Consider the following 24,185-nt stretch of genomic DNA (forward strand, 5'->3'; position numbering starts at 1 on the left):
TGCTGAAGAAATGAGAGAAAAAAAAAAAAAACAATCCTTGCTTACAAGCAATGGAGTTTGCAATGAACCCAAACCGATTTGGGCATTTCTATCCTATATATCCAAGCAACCTTATTCATTCATGTGACCTGAACTTTCCAGCAATAAGTAAAACAACCTAAGGCAGTAGCAATAAAGAAACATTTACTATAGTTTCATTAAGAAGTTGTTTGTAGTGTTAGGATGTAAAACAGTAAATTATCAACCATATTCAAAACCAGGTGCATTTTCAAAATCTTTAATCCAAATCTATGCCATATACAAGGTAAATATCTGTACATAATGCAAAATTATTAACTAGATGTTAGCCTTCATCAAAATGCTTGAACACTGTCATTTAGGCATGTATTTATCATCCTTTTTACAAGAGCCTCTTGATTATTACAAAATGGAAATCACACTGGAAGTCGGAAGTCTAAAATTAAACATCACATATCTAGAATGTTAGAATATGAAGGAATTTTAGAGAGCTCATGTAAACCTAGCATTCATTTCCAATGTATCAATTCACAAAGAGAAGCCCAAAGAGGCCACACGACTTACCCCAAGTTCCACTGTTGTCTGTCACTGACTAGCTGAGTAACTCTGGGCAACTCCCCTCTCTCTCGGTTTCAGTTCCTGATCTGCAAAATGAGGTGATTGTACTAGATGACATAAGATTCCAGAATAGCCGGAAAATGCCATTATTCCACAAGACTAAGAGCCACATCCTAGGGTAGCCCCCCCCCTCCAAAAACAACATACAAGACAACGAAAAGATATTTAAATGGCACTGGGGACTCCAGGTGTGCCAGTTTGTTGACATCATATCTCAAGTTGGGACTTCAGAACCGCACGGGGTGCTGCTCCCTACCACCAACGGGCAATCCAGGAGAGGACAGCTTTGGGCATGTCCTTTACCAGAGAAGTGCTGAAACTGAAAATCCATCCAGAGTAATGGAATATCTAGTCCTCCCCTTCTGAGGATCTAGTGACTTCCTCTGTCTGGGATCTGCCTCAGAGATTTCTCCTCAAGGTTCAAGGGAGTCCTGGGAGTCCAGCCCTTGACCTAACCCTAGACTAAGATGCATTTCCTCCTGGAAGACTCCCCGTCTGGACAAGTCATTCAAAAGCGATCTTCAAAGGGACTCCAGGCTCTAAGGAGCTGCACATTTTGGCATTTTTTAATCAGCTGTCTGGTTTTGGTCTGTAGCGAAACCTTTTCATTTTATTGCAATTTGTTAAAGATTTTATTCTGAAGGAATCTCGACACCCAACGTGGGGCTCGAACTCATAACCCTGAGATCAAGAGTCATGGGTTCTACTGACTGAGCCACCCAGGTGCCCCTCATTTTATGACAATTTTATTCCATTAATAAACAAAGAGTTGGTATGCTTATTTTTAAAAAGTGGATTAAACCTTTGGCTGGAGGACCCGCTTTATCACTGGTCACGCTTTAGCTACACGTATGTACCTTCCTTCCTCACTCTTACATAGAGGTGTATCTCTGAAATGGCTTCTCTTTATTTTTTTAGGTGATTTTCCACCCATCCCTTTTTCTTCTTTTCAATATTACTATTTCCTAATGAGCAATCACAAAGTCAGGCGATGGTTTAGGTTTTTAAAAGGGTATTTAAAAATAAGGACTCCACAGGTCAGAACCCAGATGTTATGTATGCAAAGATGGGCACTGCCAATATCCCTACCAATGAAGTCAATCATTAAACCAGAGTTTAATTTACTGGGCTCATTTTAATGATATACACAAGTGAACCTGAAGCACTACGTCCTATTGGCGGAAGCGTATTTAAGGAAAGCTGGTACCTATATCTAACTCATTCTATACAAAATGTGGTCAACCAGGAGAATAAGAATTCTATATGCCTTATCCAAAAAATAACAATTATGTTCTTATTAGTATCATTATTTTCATCTATTACTTATATATCGCTTATTATGTGCTGTGCACTCTCCCCAAACACATTACATGATTACAAAGTTCGAACCTTACAGAAATACAGCAATGTTAACCCTGAAAAAAAGACATGCGGAGAGGGGAGGGAGCCAAACCGGGGCCTCCAACAAGGATTAGCTTGTTGAAAAAGAATGATCATAAACTAGTAATTGGCTATACTGAGCAAAACCAAGATTGGAAGGTGGAGGGAAACCAACTTTGGCTCAACTCCTATCCACACAAACTGAGCAGCAGAGACACTTGCCCATAGGGAGTGTGTTTATCCCAGAAGTACCCAGCAAGAGGGCTCTGTGACCAGCTCTCTAGAGAAGGATCCTGGCAATGGAATCCACCAACCCTAGAATTCTGGATAAAAGTACATCGAGAGTGTATGAACATCAAGAGTATAGCTGTACAAATAAACGGATGAATCAAAACATAGATGAATCACCTTAGAGAATGACATTTTGTACATGTCTCTCCTACAGAACTCATTCTGTTCTACCTTGTGTGGAATCTATGTGTGTCCTTTTGCTCTCATTTCTAGTAGACCGTAAGATCACTGAATCATGACTTACCACATACTAAGTCTTAACTTTGGGAAAAGTGCTCAATTGCCTCTCCTGTAATAATGGAACCTATCACACAGGATTGTCACAGAGAATACATTATTGTACATGTAAATGATTTAGCGTGGTGCTTAGGAAACAACAAATAAAATTAAATAAAGCTCTTAGTTATTGTTAACTACTATTATTTACTACCATTATTATTGTGATTATTACTAAGCCACAGAATTTCTCAGGCTCAGAATCTTGATTTTATAGCACAATAAGTGCCAATCAATAGTCATTCTTACATTCCAATAGATCAATTGAAGCAACTAGATTTTACCTGCCAACCTGCCAATGTAAATTACCCAGGGAGATGGAAAAATACCCAAACAACCCAAGAGTTCACCAAAGAAGCAACTCAATAAAATGTCTTCAGCATGTTTCTCTCTTCAATTAAAAAGAGAATATGGGGTGAGGAAAAGACTAAAAAATGAAATATTTTATTCCAATCTGTTAAAAATTATTATTCTTTGATGCTTGCTGTATGGATGACAAATGAACATACATTTCTCTCTTTGTGTAGTGAAAGAACTGCTATACGCCTTGGAAATTTATTAACGTTGTCTCCAACGTTCCTACGAAATTAATGTCAAATTCATGTGACTGTGCCTTCTGGAATAGCAGGCAGCAAGATGGACTTTCAAATTGCATGCATCCGAACTGGTTTTAAAAAGGCAAATTCCCACGCTGTAATTTACACCAATATTGTTCAAGCCATTTTAGTAGTGGGGCTCTTTGCTTTAAAACAGTATCTTAGGCCCACCATAAACTAAGGCCCTTTAAATGCATATCATTGGCTAAGAAAATACTTCATTTTTCACAGAAGTGCTGAAGTACCTTCCCAGAGTCTGAAAAGTAATTAGAAAACCAGGCTTCATATCCAAACACCTTATATTATTGATGAAAAAAATGATTTGATCGTGTTTCACAACTAGCCAGTGGCAAAACTTAGAATCAGTGACTCGTTCATTCATTCCTTTCATGTTTATTGAGAGCTTTCCTTGTGCTCGTTCTGTGGTAGGCTTCCTATATTTATCATGCTTATTATTTCTGAAATTCATTCAGTTTCCATTTGGCAATTATTCACTTAATACCCACAATGTGCAGGCACTACATTTGGCGTAGTACGCCGAGGTAAGTATAAGAGTTGTTACCTGTCACAAGCTTTTAAAGAATGGATGGGGATGTACCAAGCATACAGTTGTAATAATTGGTAACATGTAGTTAACACCATAAAAAAGCAAGAGAATTTGAGCAGTTAATTTTGTGATTTCCTAAGCTATATACAAAAGAACACCCTCTGTTAACCAATCATCAAATCTGTTTTCATCATGTAGTGTGTACAAAGAACTAGGAACGTGATTAGAAAAATTCAACACCAGCTAAAAGTTTATAATCTAAGAAGCTGAGATGTACAAACAAGACATTTGTTTTACAACATCAGGACAGTATTTACGCACTGGGTGTAATGTAGCAATTTGTATGTTAGAGAGAAAAAGTTAAGCGTGGACTGACTTTAAGAATCTGAGTGGGCTTCAAAGAAGAGGTAGAATTTGACCTTGAAGCATTTATTACTATGTACATTGTACTAGAAACATTGGCATATTCCATTGCACCTGGATTTCTTGACACGCTCTGATTGGGATAACCACATAAATAGACTTCTTTTTCCAATTAATAGCTCATGAACAACTAGCACAAAATTATATTATAATATCAACAGGCCCCTAAAGAGTCATTTAGCAGTTGAGCAGTTCATTCTTCAGCTGCTTTGTTTGTGGCGATCCTGATTTTTCACCTATTAACTCAGGAATTTCAGAATTGACCAGATCTTCACCAATCTTGGCATATCCTGATACCACCTAAGGCTCTGAGAAGACTCAATTCTGCCTTTTCCACAATTCCTTGACTTAATTTTCACCCAAGTCAAAGTGCCCTCTCCGTCCTCTGAACAATGTAATGGTCTATACGTTTCACTTGAAAAACCTCTTAATTTTTTTAACCTATTATTTACATATGTCACTACCTTATTTATAAATGAGTATCTTTTTTTCTCATCTATACTAGAAGCTCAAGACAATAAATGCATAGCTTATACCTAAACACAATGTTCTGCTAAAGAAGCAGTTAATAAATAGTCACTGTTGTAATTTCATTGCAAGAGAGGCCCCCATGTGTTACAGATATACTAGTCAATGAGTAGGAGTTGACAGCCTACAACTTGTTATTTCTGATGCTTTATTCATTTAATCCTCAACGCCTAGGAGAAGAAAGAAAGAAAAAAAAAAAACAGAATGCAAAGCACAACATCTAATAGTAATAAGATACCCACATTCTACTCCCAAATATGCCACTAATTAGCTGTGCCATTTTGGATTACAGTGTCAATCTATTATTCAGTCTATGTCTCCAGAATCCAATGCAATTGGCTGAAATGTTGCAAAAGAGTCATTCTTTCAGATCTTTAAATATTACAAGAGTCAGCCAGGAACAAAATAAGAAAATGATTTTGTTTGGATTGTGTAATGGCAACATGGGGGTTGGAGGGAAGCCAAGCATTCTCGAGTGCTGCTTCTCCAAAATGTTTAGTTTTGGTATTGTATCTCCCCGTAAGAAATCCACTGTACAGTGCAACATCTCACTTTCTCTCTCTCTCTCCCTCTCTTTTTCTCCCTCACTCTCAAAACTGAAAACAAAGTTTCAGCAATCAAACCTTGCAACATGTGGTACACTCTAACTTTTCTGTTCTATCCTATCCCATCCCACCCCCTGCCATCCTATCCTACTTTATTCCATTCCATCTCATTTCTACCTATTTCATTACTTAAAACTGCAGATTTGTTGAACACTCAAATTGATTTTGTCTTGTCACCTTCTCTGGCTGCATGAGTTCAGTCATATTACTAATTTATTCTAAGGATTATTTTCCTCATTTGTAGAATACGGATAATAATGCTCTATCTTTAGAGGGTTGTTTTTGATATTAAACAAAATATCACTGGTAGCACTGTGCTTGGCATTTAGTGTTCAATATAGACATTATTTTTATAGATGTTATTATTTTACCTATTTTGATTATCATACTATTATCATCAATTCTACTTAAGTGTTTTTGGAGTCTTAAGTTATGTTAGATTCTCATATACATGACATGGATCGTTACATTAGGAAATTCTTCGCTTTTTATAATCAATTGCTATGGGAAAAGAAAAAGAAATGAATAGAATTGGTCCATACATTTCTGGACACCAAATACTCAATATTACTTTGTTTTTGGTTAACTCTGGGGACTTTTGATTTAGTACTTAATCTCCATGGTGATTAAGGGATGTGGAAAATGATAATACTGGCATTTCATTTAGATGTTTCCGTGAGGTGACATAAATGACAGATTCATTCTTCTAACTTAACTGTGATGAAAGTCATCTCATCTCCTATTAGTGGGAGAAATATGAACAGAAACAAATATTAGGGGTTTTCCTCACCCCTAATATTCGTACCAGAGGAAAGACATTAACTAAAAGAAACAAACATATCTTCCGATTTTTTTTAACAATTCTACTTTGAACATCAAATCACTGTTTACATAAGAGGCTATAAGCACAAGTCTCATATTTTTATTTCCATCTTTTGTAGACTATTGAAGGAGATCACTCTTTAATGATAAAATTCACGATTCAATGAAATTTCAAACTAAAATATAAGCATTACAAATAAAATGTAATATAGCATTTCTTTTAGTATTTATACACATAGGAGACAGAAAATAATTTGTTGACTCCTCCTGCCATGACTTAATAGGAAACTGAGTATGTTGACACACAAAAGCAAAGAATAATACCAACTTCTCAGCAGGAGGTAAAGTGGTACGATTTCCCCAGGTGGAGTTTATGGTTGTCTTTTAATCACTCAAGAGACTGAAAAAAAATTTTTTATTTAAACTTATCTTTCTTGCTTTCAACCTTACTCCACTGATCCTATAACTCCTTCCTCTTCTCTCTCTTTCTTTTTTTATTAAATTAAATATGGACCTTTTTTTAATCACCATGTGTGCCATCGGCATCAACATTTCAGAAGACATCTTCAGTACACCTACTGAGTGCATCACACTCCTTTCATTTTGTTAATTGAATGAATCTCAAACAACCTCATTATCTGCACACAGCATTTAGCATTTTCCTATTATAAAGCTATCTTTTGCAATGTCTTCTCTGCCAAACAGAAGGGTGAGAATCTTGCTTATAGTATCTCTCAAAACACAGGACTGGTCTTTAACCAAATTCCCATGTTTTCAGACCACAATGTGGGAAGTGAAAAGAACTAATATTGAGTGCCTAGTCCATATCAGGCTATATATGCATGGTATTCAGTCTTCAAAACAGTCCTATGATATAGAAAACATTACACTCATTTACAAAAGGAGATTATGGAAGCAAAAAAAAAAAAATTACCACTTATCAAAAGTCACATGATGGGTAAGTTGTTGAGTTGGGACTCCAGCGTCCACACTGGGTCACTGCACAGTACCATTGGTACTAAGGAAACGCTGACTTACAATTTGGACGCTTTTTTTTTTTTTTTCCCTTTTCCTGTCAGAGATTGAAGGCCTTAATATTCTGGGTTGTCCAGACATGAGGGCTATGTTAAATCCGAAATGGTTCTAAGCTATGTAAAGCCTTTTCCCTGAGCTCCAGTTCTAGAAAGGTTTGCAAGATAGCAAGAAGTAGCAGTCAGTCCAGAGACATTCTGACTATACTGTGGAAAAGCTGAAGCCAGGAGGCCTGGAAAGCTTCCCCCCACCAGTGGAAAATGATTTTAGGTCTCTTCTCTTTATGTACGAAGCTTAAATACACACACACACACACACACACACACACACACAAAACCCAAAACAAAACAAAATAAAATAACAATAAATACCCTCTTACACAGAGTTCTGTTAGTAACCTGATGTGTATAAAACCATGAATCGAAGTCTGCCTCCATGGTAATTGTGTACAGTAAAAGCTTTGTGGAAAGATTCATTTCCTATACTTTCCTCCTCTTTGCACCCCTTCCCAGAATGCTCTCTGCTTTTCCATCCTTCCCTAGCTAAACAAACCATTCCTGCTTCTTCTGGGCTGATTTCCTATGTCACCTCCTCCACAAAGCTTTTTTTAACACCTCCTCACCCCCATTTCTCTTTCCTTGAGTTTTCCCCAACACTTTACTCATGTCCTTAAAATAGTGCTTATCACAGTGCATTACGTACTTCTCGCTCTACAGACCAGGTTTTTCAATCTCAGCACTACTGACTTTTGGGGCCATAGAATTATTTTTTAATTGTGTTGTCCTGTGAATTGCAGGCAGTTTAGCAGGATTCCAGGTCTCTACCCCCGAGAGGCCTGTAGCCTCTCCCCTTCAGCTGTGACAACCAAGTACGTCTGTAGATATTGTCAAGTTTCCCCCGAAGGGAGGGTAGTATCGCCCCCAGTTAACAGCCCTGCTGGGGGAACCACAGGAGCAGTGACTGTACTTTCTTCCATCCTATACACCGGGGAGTACGAGGCCCATAGCAAACGGTTACTTAAACTCTGTTGGCTGGAATGAAACGACTCTCATTTCCCAATAACTACATCCTGCTTTATAAAACGCACTAGATTCGCACTTTGTTCAAAAGCGAAACAAACATGACTGCTAAATTAAACTCTGGATTCAAGGAAAGTGAGATCAAAAGCCACTGGATGTCACAGTAGAAAAAATACTTTTCTGGCTCTGTGTAAGAAATAAAAGAAAGCATCTACGTGTTAAATATAGTTCTATACATGAACGATATTGCATATGTGTGTGCATACGCCCATAAACATAATAACCTTTCCTGGAAACCACATTCAGAAAACGAGATAAAAGTAATCTGATATCTCTAAATACATCATCCTTAACATGCTTTGTTCACTAAAATACGCAGTGAATTGCTACGGCTGCCCCCCTCCCCCCATCAAAGACCCATTCATGAAAAAGTGATGCTTATTTTGAAATTTCAGAATTGGACGGACTTGATTCAATAAAGAAGCACAGACACCATGGTATTGCCTTTCTTCCTGATAAGATGTTCATCTCCTCCCAATTTAGTGCAGAACAATTTAAAGTCATCTGACGTTCTTATTTCTGTAGACTAGTTAACCATTTATTTGGCCTGAAAAGCAGAACCACTGTGATCTTAATATCGGTTTGTGATGAAAGACTTCCTCTCACCTCAGAAGTGAACCGGCCCTGCACGTCTTCCTTTATTTTCTGAGATGCATTTTTAATTAAAGTTCCAAAAGTGAGATAGATTTATCTTTTCTTGTAGTATCAAATCAATGAGTATCTGTTACTCTCACTGGTAAACTATAAGCAACAGCAGTGCACACATCTGGCAAGTTGGTGATTTTTGCAAGAAAGAAAGGCAAAAACAAGACCAGCCCCTCCTGAGCAGTCAGAAAGGAGGTCGCTGGGCACTCATATGCACGATCTCCTAGAAATCGTACAAGACCATAATTTCAGTAGCCTCGTTTTATTGGTTGCCTCTCTTTGGTTTTAGATACATTGTTTCTACTTTTTGTTACCAGACCCTGAGACAGTGATTATTCTTGCTCCTATAAAGAGGAAGTGATTCAATACCAAGTCAATTGGAAATTGTGTGATGTCATGTAACTACTCAGTTTAAGTGTAACGACATTCACCCCCTGATTCTTCTCAGGTGCAAACAGCAGGCACCACAGGGTACACAACAGTTCCTCTTGCAACCAAGCCTCCTCCAAAGAGCAGCCACATTCATAGTCAAACCTACCAGCTAAGATATTTCCCACGTCCTCACTTCCTCACCCCCTGGACTGGCCTCAGCCCCAAGCCCCAAGGGCATGCAGAAAGGGAAGTAAACATTACTGCAATGCAAAAGAATGTGCCATTGGTAGAAGAGTTTGATTCTGGGGTGGAGGGGCTTCTATGCCTGAGCTAAGAAACAAAGAAAAAGCACTCTCACCTCCTCATTTTACACCAATAGGTCTCCTTTTATCTGGTTTCAGTTTAAAGAACCTGGATGCCACCAAGTTACTTTAATTTAAAAGAGCTTACATCTTGTGTTACACAGACTTTGCTCTTTAGAATGCTTTGACAAATGTCATTTTCCGCTATTCTTGCTGCAGCATTTTTGTGCTGTGACACAACAGAGGTCGCATGCTCACCTGGGCCCCTATTTTTGGGATGCATCTTGGAAGGCCCCCTTTCAAGTTTAGTGTTAGAAGGTTTGTTTGGCATTTGGTCCTTTTTTTTTTTTTTAAGATTTTATTTATTCACTTGAGAGAGAGAGAGAGAGAGAGCACAAGCAGGGGAAGAGAGAGGGAGAGGGAGAAGCAGACTCCCCTCTGAGCTGGGAGCCCAATATGGGGCTCCATCCCAGAACCTGGAGATCATGACCTGAGCCAAAGGAAGACACTTAACCATCTGAGCCACCCAGGCACCCCATGGTCCGGTCTTTTAACTAGACATGAACATAGCTTCACTGAGCTTTAGTGAATCATTGATACTTATAGTCAATCTACTAGATTCTGTATCTTCATCTGTCTGTATCTATCTATCTATCTATCTATCTATCTATCTATCTATCTATCTACCTATCTATCTATCTATCATCTATCTATCATCTATCAACCTATCAGGAATCTATCATCTGTTTATCCATCCATCCATTCATCGATCCATCCTATGTATTTCACAGAATCAGAAGACTCAAATGAAATGTTACAGTGAAAGCATCATGCAACCCATAAAATTATTATTCACATCCAGCGACCAAGCAATTTTGTACAACACACACGCACACACACACACACACACACACACACACACACTCACAGAGTACCCCAAGGAACAGATGGCTTTCAAGACAAATGGATCTTACCACACACTTTAGAATTCCAAGTCAGTGCAGAAAGAGTCCATTTTATTCTGATAGGGGTGTGAAAAGGTCAAGTATTGATTTAGCTTTCCAAGAGGAGACAAAAAATAAAAAGCCCTTTCTGAAAATATTTACTACATTTTGCTTTCATTCAGGGTTTCTGTGCGGAGCAGAGATGGTTTGAAACCCACAGGATGGCAAAGATAAAATGGCCCACCTTATAAATGTGGGCTTGGGATCAATTTTACTTGCCCCTATGACCTTTAATACACAAAATGGAAAACTTCTATATTGTTGCAGGAGAGAATATATGAGGAATGAAAGTAAAGCAATCAAAATCTTTATGTAATTCATATATTAAAATATATGGCATGTTTTTTTGTTTACTCATAAATAACATTTTGTCAAAGCACTTTCATATAGACATATCACTGCAAAAAACATCAATACTTTCTTTTTGACAAATAGAAGACTGTAGACTCATCCTCCCAGACTTTAACTGCCTCTTTGCTACTAAATGAAGTGTTTGCACAAACACTTTAATGCTGTCTGGGTGAAATTTTAGGAATGTCTGTGACAGGAGAGAAAATAATTTTGTATCAGGAGAGATTTCACCTAATCCTCAAATGAATAAAATGTTATTTGGCACTTATGCAGACAGTAGCAATGCCTAAATATTTTTATTGTGGTTGCAAAAGTATTGGTACTGAATTCCAAATTTATCATTCTCCTAGATTCTCAATCTATACTTTTATGTTCAAATACCTAAGGCCACTTCTGGACTAGGAAATTCAATAGGAGCTGTAAAAGATTTTACTCTCTGGAATATGTTTGGTTTTATAATGGCATTATTGGAAACCAGAGGTATTCGAGAACACTACCCAAAACAATCTCCTAACTCTTTGTTTGCTTGCATACTTGGTGTTTTTGACTAAACATCAACCAACAAGGTAGGCTGGTATGCAGAGCTGGTGTAGAATCAGACACATCTTGTTTTGCTTCTTTGGTATTTCCAGCTGAGGGACCTAAGATACGTTATAAGTAACATGTAAGTCTCTGTACGTCTCAGTTATGTTATCTATAAAATGAGAATAAGAGTAACTATCCCCCAAACACTCATGATGATCAAATTAGATGAGCAAAGTAAATGACTTCTTTTGTTGCCCTGTTCTTCTGCTCTTCAAAGCATTAGGGTGAACATGGTTTGTTCTTGGTAAGGGAGGTGATGAAAATAAACTGATTTGTGGATTATTAAAACCTAACCCTGAAGATGCACTAAAGTCCAATAGCTACCCATTGCCTCAGGTTCAAATTCAGCTGAGGGACCTTGTGTGAGTCCTTTAACCATCTTCTGTCTCAGATTTCTCAACTTTAAAATGGGAAAACATTGAGCTATTCGACCATGTTGTTTTTAGAATTAAGTGAGTTAATACCTATAAAGTGATTAACACATGGCAGTATTGTTTTGAGGAACTTTTTCCATTATAATGATGTTACTCCCACTATATAATTTGCTACAGCAATAAATCATGCACTTTCCCCCTCGTGCTAACCTTCAAAGCAGAATATCACACTGTGAAATGAATTCATCTCTCCTTACCTAATCTCGAAGGTAGATAGAGAAAACAGCTACCTAGTGAGCTAGCTTAATTCCAGGGCCCAATCGTTTCTGATCTTCCCTGTCTCTTTACAGGTGACAGTTGGGACATGGTCGTGCTACCAAGTATGGTGTCACTGCTGCCAGTCCCCAAACTGGCAAAGCCCCACACTACCAAACAAAGCCCCGAAACAAAGCCCCAAATTCTCAAGAACAAATCTTCATAAAGATCAAAAGTTATCCTAACTCTTACTGAAAGGACTATAGGATTGGTCCTATCAGACCTGTACAATGATGTTAGTTGTTCACACTTTAGTTAAAATGAGGATTTGAAAGCTGACTTTGATAGATGTTAGAGAAGAGCACAAAGACACTGAAGGTCTGAATGAAGCAGAGTAATGCCATGAATTGGGAGTAAGCAGAATGGAAAGGCTTGACAGGAAGGTTTGAGCAATCTGCTACTCATTTCTTTTTTTTTTTTTTTTTTTTAAGATTTTATTTATTTGACACAGAGAGAGAGAGTACATGCAAACAAGCAGGGGGAATGGGAGAGGGAGAAATAGGCTACCTGCTGAGCAGGGAGTCTGATGTGGGGCTTCATCCCAGGACCCTGAGATCATGACCTGAGCTGAAGGCAGACACTTAACCAATTGAGCCACTCAGGCGCCCCATTTTTTTAAAGATTTATTTATTTGAGAGAGTGCTCGTGCACAGCAGGGAGGGGTAGAGGGAGAGAATCAGAGAATCTCAAGCAGACTCTCATATATTTTACTTCTAGAAAAGCTTAAAAGTTCTCCCTCAGAGTCCATTTATTCATTCCTTAGGCATAATTCTAATATTCTTGAATATCTAAGTTTCAAGTACTACCACTGGTTGACTTCAGCTCTGAGATGCATGATTGTTTTAGTTATGATGGATTGGCTTGGATCCACTCACACTTCTGGAGAGCCAACTCTTAGAAATAACAATAGAGGATTGTTAGTAAAGCTATCTGGGTATCTAGAGAGCAGGGTAAATTTGTAATTAGGGTAGAAAACAATCTGATTCATGGTGGGGGGGGCGAACAATCCCAGCTTTTGAGTAACATAATTGTGAGTTCAAAGCTAAGATCACCACCAATAATTAGTGTCACACTGAACAAATTACTTAATGTCTAAGCCTCCATTTTCTATTCCCTGGAACTGGAGTTAATGATAACAGTTCTACAGGGTTGTGAGAAGTGTTTGGAAGGAATTAGGTAGAGAACATCATGGTAGAGCACATGGCATAGTTCCCTTGACTTCCTTCACTGCCCTACACATGATCCAAATATAGGACCCTGGCCTCTGCAAACCTTGACATGCTCAGCACAAAGCTATGCCTGGAAAAGAGCAGACACTCTTAAGTAATTACGTGAATGTATGCATGAATGAATCAGTGAATGAATAAGCAAAAAAAGAAACTTACAAGTCAAGCCATCAATTACACAACCACAGGAAGATACAATAGCCCTTCATCATAGCTTCTCTTACTAAACACGAAATGGTGAAGTAGTCACGACTGCAGATGGAGAATATTTCTTATCTTTACAGCCAGGATCTTAATTTAGTAGACACAAAGATATCAGGCTGAGAAATGTGCTCCTAGGTACTCGGGCAGCAAGCAGGAAGTCATTTTCTTTAGACCAGGGCTTCAGCCTCAGCCACAGTTACTCATTCTCTTTACAAGGAGGAATTCATTTATGTCTTCGGGAGACAGATATATCAAGCCATTGGGTGTTTCTGCCAATCACCTCCTGCCAAAGCCCTGATGTTTTATTTCATTAGTGCAGGCACTTTCCATTAATTTGGATACTGTTTAAGAGTGTTAGTTCCAAAGGACATTGTTTTTTGGCTCTTCATTTCTGAAGGACTATTTAATACATTACTGCAATGAATTGACCCCTTGCCAAGAAAAAAAGCAGTGGGCACCCAATTCTAATCAGTTTCTGACAATATGATCCTAATGTTTGGCTCAATGATATGTTTATTGTTCTCTACCTGGAATTGACAGAAACAAACCAGAAGAATGCTATTGGCTGCATAATAAAGACAAAACGAAACACATCTTGTGGTGTTTTCCTTCCTTCCTTTCTTCCATCCTTCCTTCTTTTCCTCCTTTATTTCTTTCATAAAAATAAGAACGTAAAAGTATTCTACTATATATGCCAAATGTAATAGATACTGTTGATGCCAAAACACATGTATTCATATCGCCATTCTTGCTAGTTTCCTAAGGAAACTCTCCTCCATGCAGCTCTCAAGGCAACCTCAAAGAGTAGGTCTTGACTCATCTGACACAATCATGGTTGTTTCATTTCCTTTGCTGGTGACTGGTTTGGGCATATGATAAAGAAAGGTAGGCTTAGTGGAGATTTTTGGGATTTTTCCTTACTCTTAAAAGACTCAAGGAAGACAGTGTCCTGGGCTCACTCATATCCGGATGTGATGCCAACGACTGCTGCAATCTCTTGTGACCACGGGGCGGGGTGGGGGGGGGGGGGTGGTGCGTGTGACTGAAGACAAAGGTGACAAGCAGACAAAAGCAGAGCAAAATGACAGAAAGATGTTTGTCCTCCACGCTGCTGTTGACCCACTGAGATAAACCAGAAGCTGTCTTCCTCTGTATGTCCCGTGCTATGTGAAAATAAATTCCCTTACTTTTTAAAAGCCAGTAGAGACAACTATTATTCAAGCCTATATCAGGCCGTGGTAGAACATCAACAGAGGATATGATTCTGTAATACCATGAGCCCTTCAAGGATTCTGGAATTATCAAGTGAGTTGTTCTGTATAGTTGAATATTACAGTAAGGTGCCTGTCTCCTAAAAATAGCAAAATTGAGCATTGTGATTCATTTGTCTCATGCTTCACCGTTCCTACGTGAATCTTTAATCTCCACCTGCAATTATAGTGAGGGGGATCTTTTAGAGTGATGCACCCCACTTCCTGGTCCTCAAGCTTGGATTTGGACCCAATCTAAATGCTCAAACACATGTACGAACTGGCTTCACTCATAACTGGGAGTTTTGAAAATGAAAATCCACCTCAAAAGCAATTTCTGTCTAAACTCCCCAATTCTTCCAACTAATGCTTATTTCTCAATTTTCTCATACGCATTTGGGGAGTGATAATGATTCGAACTACCCAGTTGCAACAATGTATATATGGACATGGCACTAACGTATCTAATTAATTTCATGTGTGTAGCCTTTATTCACCAACTAGAATTCAAGATCCCTACAAACGACTCCTATATTTTCGTTATATCACTTGCAGGCTCTAGCACAAAGCTACTTATAGAGAAAATGTGCAATCATATTTCATGACCAGTTAAGTTACCAAACACATAGGGGAAATAACAAAAACCTCAGCACCTTTTTCCTTCTGCCATGAATGTTTAAACTTATCTTTTATTAAGCCTCCAAGTACATTTGACTCTAACCTAAATCTGGTCTGAGTAGGAAGAGTGAAAAGTCCTGCATCCTTCCAAGTTGCTTACCAAGTGCCAGGCACTGTTACATCCATGAGCTTCTTTAATCATCATAATGACTCTATTTCATCCTATCGTTGCCCTGATTTTGCAAATGAGGTACCCCAAATGCAGACAGTACAGTGACTTGCCCAAGGTCTCACAGCTTACCAGTCCAGTGACAGAGCCAGAATTTAGGGAAGCAGACTGCATCGCAGTCTTTACTCCAAACATATACCCATCACACAAAGGTGTCCTGTTCTCCATAGGTAAAAGAACTACAGAAATAAAACGAATACTTGCACAAAGAGCTTTCCTGAGAGATGACAGGGACGAGTATCAAACACTACCATTTGTATAACCAAATTATCATCGAAAATAATATATAGGAGTAGAACAGCCCACTAATAAGCAACCATTGACATTCATCACCTTTCTTCTCTCCACATCATTATTTTTAAAATTAATTTTGTCTCTTTCTAGAAGATAACCAGAAAAAAATGCAAAAAGCATGCATACACAAAATGACTAACGAAATATATAGAGGAAGCAATTCTTTGAAAATAATATATAATAAATTTAAAAAGAAAAAAGAGACACTGAATGTTATTGGTAAAAGAGAAGAACAAATCAAAGTTCACTGGGATTTTTGTCTCTCTCATAATACAGTGTCTCCAAAATAGGTAGGTTAGGGTTAGGTTTTATCAGAAGAAAAGACCGTGTGTTATGGTTGATATGTTTTCCAGTGTTCAGGAAAAGGCAGCATAAGGTATTCTTCAGTGAGGTAGCAAATATGTGTGCCTCTGTTAGAAGACCATAGAAACCACTCTCATCTTGCCAAGCCAACATTTAGCATGGTTATAAATCTGGAGGATAAAAATAAGCTTCAAAAGTTATGAGCTATGGAAAGGGCATGATACTAATACTCAGGTTCAATTATGGGAAACATATCTTGAACACAGAGAGCAACATCGCATAGTACTAGAAACAAAAAGTCCATGCAGTGATGAAGCTAAGGAAAAGGGCTTTTTTGGTCAGGCATTGAAATCTCCAACATATGCTCCAATGGATCCAGCCACTCAACCCCCCCCCCCCGAAAAGCAAAACAGAACAGAACACCAAAACTGAAACCCAAAACAAAACAAACAAAAACCCCGATACTACATAGTTCCCTGAATATAGTAGAATCTTAATAATATTGTTGTATTGACTGCATCTAATTTCTAGTCACTACAATATTGTGTCTGAGGCAGAAAGGAAACACAGTCATTAGGAAAAGCACAAGTTCTATGCAAACCTATCTGAATTTCACACTGCTGTGAACACGGGATCAGTGATTTTAAACAAATTTCGTAACAGAGTTGCCTACAAAAATGAAGATAAAACTGGCAGGTTATTTTGAGGGTTAAAGAAGCTAATACATCATGATAGAAACTGCTCATTGTTTCCTCCTATGCATTTCCCTCCTCTTCCTTTTGGTACCTCTCGAGCAGGGATGCTCTGTTGCCCCACTTCAAGGGCCACCATTCACATAATAACCTGCAGGAATGTTTCCTACATTTTAGCAGAGCACAGAGCTCCCCAGCAGGAGTCTAGCTTCTCTTTCCTCCCTGGCAGGAAAGTCTGTTCGTGGAACTACGTTCTGAATGACAGAATGTGAGTCTAAATGATGTATGCAGCTTCAGGGTCACGTTTGTAAATGAAGTTGTGCATCCTAGAGTCTGATAGGTGGGCGTGGTTCTGGAGAGTCAATGCCATGCGGAGGAACACCAAACCAGACAGGACTGGGAACAACCACAAAGAGGGAACCCAGGTCCCAAGAGGATGCTGTGGAGAAGTTCGCCCCCACTGCCTATTCCATCTACCTCTATGTTGTTAGTGGGAGAGAAAAATGAAATCTGGATCTTGCTTGATCCATTGTCCTTTAGATCTCCGCATAATAACAGCTGGGGCTGGTTCCTATTTAATACCTATGTGTAAAGAACTTAGAACTGTGCTTGGCCCATAGTAAGCTCTCATTAAATGTTAGTTTCCAACTCAGGGAGTGAAAGAGCCAGTATTTGAAAACAGAGAGCACTGTGTGCCTCCAAAGCCCATGTTCTTTGCTTTCCGGGAGAGAACGCTGCCTCCAGTGCACAGAGACTGAAAAGGCAGAGTTATTTGCTAGAAGCATGCCAGTTGCCAATACTTTAAAATCCCTTAGAGTTGAAGTTTTTCCCCCCCCACATTCCCCAATTTTTAATGCTATTCTCAATTCAGAATCATCATTTTAAAAATGGTTAAAAAATTGATATTGAATTTGACTTGGTGAATAACTTTAAATTCCTTAACACTTGCATTTCTCCCTCTTTCACCTTAGTCACCCCATAAAACACAAGCTGTGAGAAAAACAAGGGTCAAAAAAAGAACTAGCCACACATTTTTCAGGCTGAATTCTCTGTTACTTATAAAGGATTTGCATCCTTTGGACCATAAAATGTGTTTTGTTGTTGTTTTGTTTGTTTGTTTTGTTGTTTTCTGTACTGATGAATATATCTAGGCTCTCCTTGAAGAGCCAAGTCTGCAACCTGATTTGGATGGGAATTCCTATGCCATCATTCTTTCTCTCCTTTCAGCGCTTACCTTGGGCAAAACTGCCAAGAAGAGGAATTTTGGCTGCAGGATAAATCGTGCTTGCTGTTTCAAAGACTGTTCTCTCTCATTTCCCATCCAGTCCAGGGAAAGAGTGGGGGCCATTCCCACATTGTCTTCCAGATACCAAGCCATCCCTGTCTGCCCACCTCTGGAAATTCACAGATTAGAAATATATACACACCATCCATTTCTACATATATGGCGTGACTAATAGGCTACTTCAGGGAAACAGAGAAACACATTGTCCCGGATTGCTTTACAACACTGAATTAAATAGCTGAAGGTCAGGGTCTCATGCCACACATTTAAAGGGCAGTCCAAGTGGTTTTTGTTTGGGAACAACTGGGAAATCTGTTGTTTTGAAGGCAACATAGATTTAAAATAAAGCCTTCTCTTCTTCTGCTCACTCCCCCTCCCATCTCTAGCACAATTAATGCTTCCCCCTTCCATTTTCCCATAGCACTTTGTGCAACATTCCATCGACATTTCTTCCATTGTGCTATAAATATCCACTCCCATGTCTTTTTCCCTGAGAAGGCTCTGTAGGTCTGTCTTTCATTATCCTCTTGGCATGATTGATCTCATTACTTTGCCCTTTTACTTTGCCTCATGCATTTCCTGTTCATGTTTTCCAGTGTCATTTTATTACTGCAACTGTTGAAGTAATTTAAATGTGCTTTGAAAATATACATAATGTTGGGAAACTTATTTTTCAAAGTGAACAACACAGATTTAGACACTTAAAAAGGGCTTCAATTTTGCCCTGCTTCCCGAATCCTCCATAGTCTAAATTTTTCGTTATCTCCTTTTGCAACCCCAAAGTGTCTCAAATTAAAAACCACACTTCAACTGAAGTCATAACCAATGAAGAAGATTAAATTGTTCTCTTTTCTGGAGGACAGACGCAGCAGGTTTCAAATATTTCAGCAAAACTCAACTCCTAACAGCACTAATGGTGTCATTTGGCACTAATGCATTGTCAGGAATTAAATCTGAACAGTAGAGTTAGGAGCAAGAAAAAAAAAACATATCAATAAAATTCAGCTCAGGCAGGCAAGTATGTGGTCGGCATTCGATGGAGGGATTATATGCATACATAAATAAACCATTAAAATCCTCCCGCTAGGAGTCTGCTCAATTCATGGTGATTTGAGTTGCTGCGGGGGCAATGGCAAATCTAAACATAATTTGTTTGTTTGCAGGATGAGAAGGAAGAATTTGACAGATTTTAAATATATACAGATAGTCCATTTCTACATTTTTAGAATGGTTAATATGATATTTCAGTAAAAATGGGAGCACATTTTCCAACTTTGTAAAAAAAGAAAAAAATTAAACTGCCGTAGTCAGGTCCTAGTCCACGGCACCATCTAAATCCTTTGGCAAGCCTACCATGTATTACGCTGACTACAGTATTGCTGAAAGTACAAGGGAAGGGAAAGGAAGGAACACACATTTATTGAATCCTCAGCATAGGTATCTTCTGAAATCTTTACAATGACTCTCTAAGGCAAGTTTATTAACCCCATTTAAAGATGAAAAAAACTAAAAAAGGATTCATATCTTTCCCAACAGAATATAGTTGGTAAATAAAAAAGGAGACGGCATTCAGCCCAAGATTGCTTTGGCTTTAATATCTATGTTCTTTCCATTGTCTTAGACTGGTTGACGTAAAACTCATTTCAGAATGTTGTTATTTCAGAGCATGAACCACTTCCTTTCTGTCACACACACACACACACACACACACACACACACACACACTCACTCCTACTCTCCTCCCTGTCAAGGGACAGATTAAGTTTTACTTTCATCCTAACACCTTCCCTTTTTTGACTGTCAGTGGCATGTACCGCTTTTATTACACAATTCTGTTGTTGGGAACATACCGTCACTGAGGGATTAAGTAACTAGTTCTTAGAACTAGTTTTGTGCCCTCAGATAGGGTATAATAATCCTCAGCCTAAGAAATATGTCAAGCTTCCCTTATATGCTTAATGGCATACATAATAATCTTGGCTCCTAATCAGTGTTTAATCAAAAGTTAGTAATTTATTGAGTTATTATAACTGAATTAGATAATATTAATGAGTGGTGCTTTATTCCACACATTAGAGCTTTCCATGTAGTTGAGTACAAATGTGTTTTATATGAAGTTATTGTGTTTAAATGAGGTGCTTAACAGGACCTTGTGGAGGCTCTTTTGTGTAAAACTAATCATCATACCTTAAGGTATATTATGTTCAAGTATGAAGTTTGTTTCTAACGGCAGTAGAACTGTATACTGAAAAGAAAGTAGGGAAATATAAAATGAAGTTCAATGAAACTAATGTTAGGTTTGAATACTAGAAAGTGTGATAGGCTCCCTGCTATCTCCAGGAACATATTTAACTTTCTGTAATCATTGGCTTTCTATTTCATAAACTCCCTACTTCGAACCTTCATTGCTTTCCCTGTTCCTATTCCATCTGGAGATGAAATTGTGTAGGGACAGCAAGCCAATAAAAGGAAGAGAAATTCAATCTTTTAAGAGAATGGCACGGAGCTTCCTAGTAAGCAAAGGATCTTATACCCTTGTGTCACCCAATTTCCATACAGCACAGGAGAAAGCAAGGATCACTTTGTGGGAGAGAATGGAATATTTTATCCTAAGCCCTATCCTACTAAATGCTGAGGTCCTGTAAACACAAACAGTGCTTTCTACTTGGTTGGTGACTTATCAAAGCACCTAGTACCTGCCTTTCTATAAGGAGAAACTAAGACCATTACCTATTACAGCTAAAGACACTTGAAAGTGAGATCCAAGAGAGTCATGGTTCATGTTGTCTCACAAACTTTCTCTTCGAGAAAACTTGGAAAAAATCATGATGGTTCCTACATTAAGCACAAATCAAACTGCCTTGTGATTCTGTTTCTATCAGTTTATATTAGGGAAATGCCATATATGGTTTATGTTTTTTATGATTTTATACAGAGCTCTCAAATTCATCATGAAATTGTATCATTCCAAACAGCATTATATATTTAAAAGAAGAGAAGATGGGGAAATATTGACAACATAAATAAGCATTCTTTAGGAAAACCCCATCGTTTTCAGAGACTGGATTAGTATTTATATAGCATCAAACTGTGGCATTGGCAAGGAGATCAGTAAGAAAATAAAATGGGTTTAAAAATACGGCTTTTAACACATGACATTTTGGGCCCCATATGGAGAATCTATTTAGAACCATGATCAACAACACAGGCGATATGTGCTTCAGGATCACTCACGGAGTGATCCAAAAGGAAACATGCTCATACCAAGGGCCCATCCCCGGAGAGTCTGCATCAGCAGGTGAAGCTCTGGTAGGAGCCACCTGACATTTCCCCAGGAGGTCTTGACGCACAGGAGGGACTGAGAACCATGGGTCTGGAGACTCCGGGCAGAATCACTTAAGTATCTTCCTTTACCAAGCCCCGTTGTTTTCAACCCTTTTTAAAGCTGTTTTGAATTCTATACTTTTCAGCTTCCACCTCCTGAAGGATGAAGCTAATATTGATACTTAAAGGCTCTGTGTTTTAGATAGAACCTTAGCTTACAGGCCTCAAATAGGATTATTGTGAATTTATTTAAAATCTACAGCGGATGTTGCTATCTTAGAGAGTTTAGAGAGTTTTCAGAGTCTCATCCCCGCTGTACCCTCATGCTAGAAACGTGCTATTTCTCATAATGAGAGGGAATAGCAGTGATGGCCGGCAGTCCAGTCAGCATAAAATGTCTGTTTAGCCTAAAAAAGGCTTCCACCAAAAAGAATGTGTTGAGGAACCCCTGGGTGGCTCAGTTGGTTAAGCATCTGCCTTCAGCTCAGGTCATCATCCTAGAGTCCTGGGATCGAGTCCCACATCAAGCTCCTTGCTCAGCGGGGAGCCTGCTTCTCCTTCTGCCTGCCTCTCCCCCTGCTTGTGTTCTCTCTCTCTCTCTCTCTCTGACAAATAAATAAACCTTTAAAAAAAAAAAGGTGTTGAAAATAAATACCATCAAGAGTAATATAGTTAACATTTATTGAATCCTTACTATGCACCAAATAGTCTGCTAGGTGCATGCTCTTTTTCATTTAATGATAACAGAATGGAGTGGATATTATTCTTATCCCTATTTACAGAGACTGTTATTATGCCTATTTGCTATTATCTCTATTTATGGTGAGGAAAGCAACATTTAGGAAATCTAGTTCTAAAGGAGCTTGAAGTGATAATATGCGATGAGGACTAAATCCGAAGTCTCTCTTGCTTCAAACTTGCGCTTCAATATCCCACCATACCACTCCAAATGGATTATTGCCACTACTCTGCAACAGTGACAGTCAAACTGACAAAAGCCCACCATCTCTCCTTTATTTAATCTGAGATCTGTTTCACTGAACGCTGCACAATACAGGCATGCCTCAGGTATTACCTACGGGTTTGATTCAAGACCATGGCAATAAGGCAAATATTGCAAGAAAGCAAGTCAAATGACTTTTTTGGTTTCCCAGTACATATAAAAATTATGTTTAAATATAAATATAAATAGTAAAATATATTGTAGTCTATTCAGTGTGCCCTAGTATCATGTCTACAAGCAACGTACATAACTTAATTTAAAAATACTTTATCACTAAAAATGCTAACCATCATCTGAGCTCTCAGAAAGTCATCATGTTTTTGCTGGTGGAGGGTTTTGTCTGATGTCGATGTTGATGGCTGCTGACTGACCAGGGTGGTGGGTGCTGAAGGCTGGGGGTGGCTGTGTGGCAATTTCTTAAAATAACACAACAGTGAAGTCTGTGGCATCGACGGACGCTTTCTTTCAAGAATGTTTTCTCTGTAGCATGTGACGCTGTTTGATAGCATTTTACCCACATTAGAACCTTTACAAAATTGGAGTGAATCCTCTCAAACCCTTCCGCTGCCTTATCAACTACGTTCATGGAATACGCTAAGTCCTTTGTTGTCATTTCGACAATCTTCACAGCATCTTCACCAGGAGTAGATTCCATCTCAAGAAACCATTTTCTTTGCTCACCCGTAAGAAGCAACTCCCCATCCATTCAACGTTGATCACGAGATGGCAGCAATCCTGTCACATCTTCAGGCTACACTCCTAATTCTAGTTCTCTTGCTATTTCCACCACATCTGCAGTGACTTCCTCCACTGAAGTCTTGAACCTTTGGTTTGTAAAAAACTGAATATCTGCGAAGCACAGTCCAGCGAAGTGCCAGAAAATGAGGTATGCCTGTAAAGAGCAAAGCTGTACATATATCGACTAGGCTATTGTTAACTAGTCTGGGGTTTCTAGTTTTAAAGTGAGTAAGGGAAGATGTCTTAGCCCTGCCCCGCTCCAGGAGTAAAAAAGATCCCTGCACAGCAAGTTTTAGGAACCCAAATCAGGGTCTGAGGTAGTCCTTATATTTGAGGCAGATCCTGAAACATCTGGTTAATAAATTCCCTTTTCGAACTTAGAATTCCTTCTCAGAATCTATATCTCCTGAAAGGAGTGCAGAATGGAAGGAGGTTGTTTTACCCAAGAAATATCAAACTAACCCACATGTGAGGCTTCTAGGGCTAATCCAAGGATTCTCCTGAAAGAGCAACTCTTGTGCCCTCTAACTACCACTCTGGAGGACAACCACGCTGATGGCTCATGCTTGCTGGAGGTGATGAGGACAGAATGCATTCCTTTAGATGGGTGCATAAATCAAATTATTTCTTCTGTTATGGCATTCATGGCTCTATAGTCCAGTTAAGGAAACAGTGCACCGTCACTGTGTCACTTTGCTAGGGCTGTCATAACAAAATACCCCAGACTGGGTGGCTTTAACAACAGAAATGTATTTTCTCACAGTTCTGGAGGCTAGAAATCCAAAATCAAGATGGCTACAGGTTTGGCTTCTTTAGGGCCTTTCTCCTGAACTGGCAGATGGCCACCTTCTCACAA

At 38.7% G+C, this 24,185-nt stretch overlaps 1 protein-coding gene across 12 annotated transcripts in view; it reads right to left on the minus strand.

Annotated features, from left to right (window-relative positions):
* LRRC4C (leucine rich repeat containing 4C) overlaps positions 1-24,185 on the minus strand; it is a 1,128,307-nt gene that overhangs the window by 106,099 nt on the left and 998,023 nt on the right. For 8 of the 12 annotated variants that reach the window (XM_057317294.1, XM_057317292.1, XM_057317295.1 and 5 more), the window contains one exon: positions 583-662. The exons of the other annotated variants lie outside the window; for them this stretch is intronic. The gene's annotated coding sequence lies outside the window, so the exon portion shown is untranslated. The remainder of the gene's footprint in view (positions 1-582; positions 663-24,185) is intronic. 12 annotated transcript variants of the gene reach the window in all.

This window comes from Ursus arctos, unplaced genomic scaffold, assembly GCF_023065955.2.
Source record: "Ursus arctos isolate Adak ecotype North America unplaced genomic scaffold, UrsArc2.0 scaffold_23, whole genome shotgun sequence".
In the NCBI taxonomy this organism is placed as follows: Eukaryota; Metazoa; Chordata; class Mammalia; order Carnivora; family Ursidae; genus Ursus; species Ursus arctos.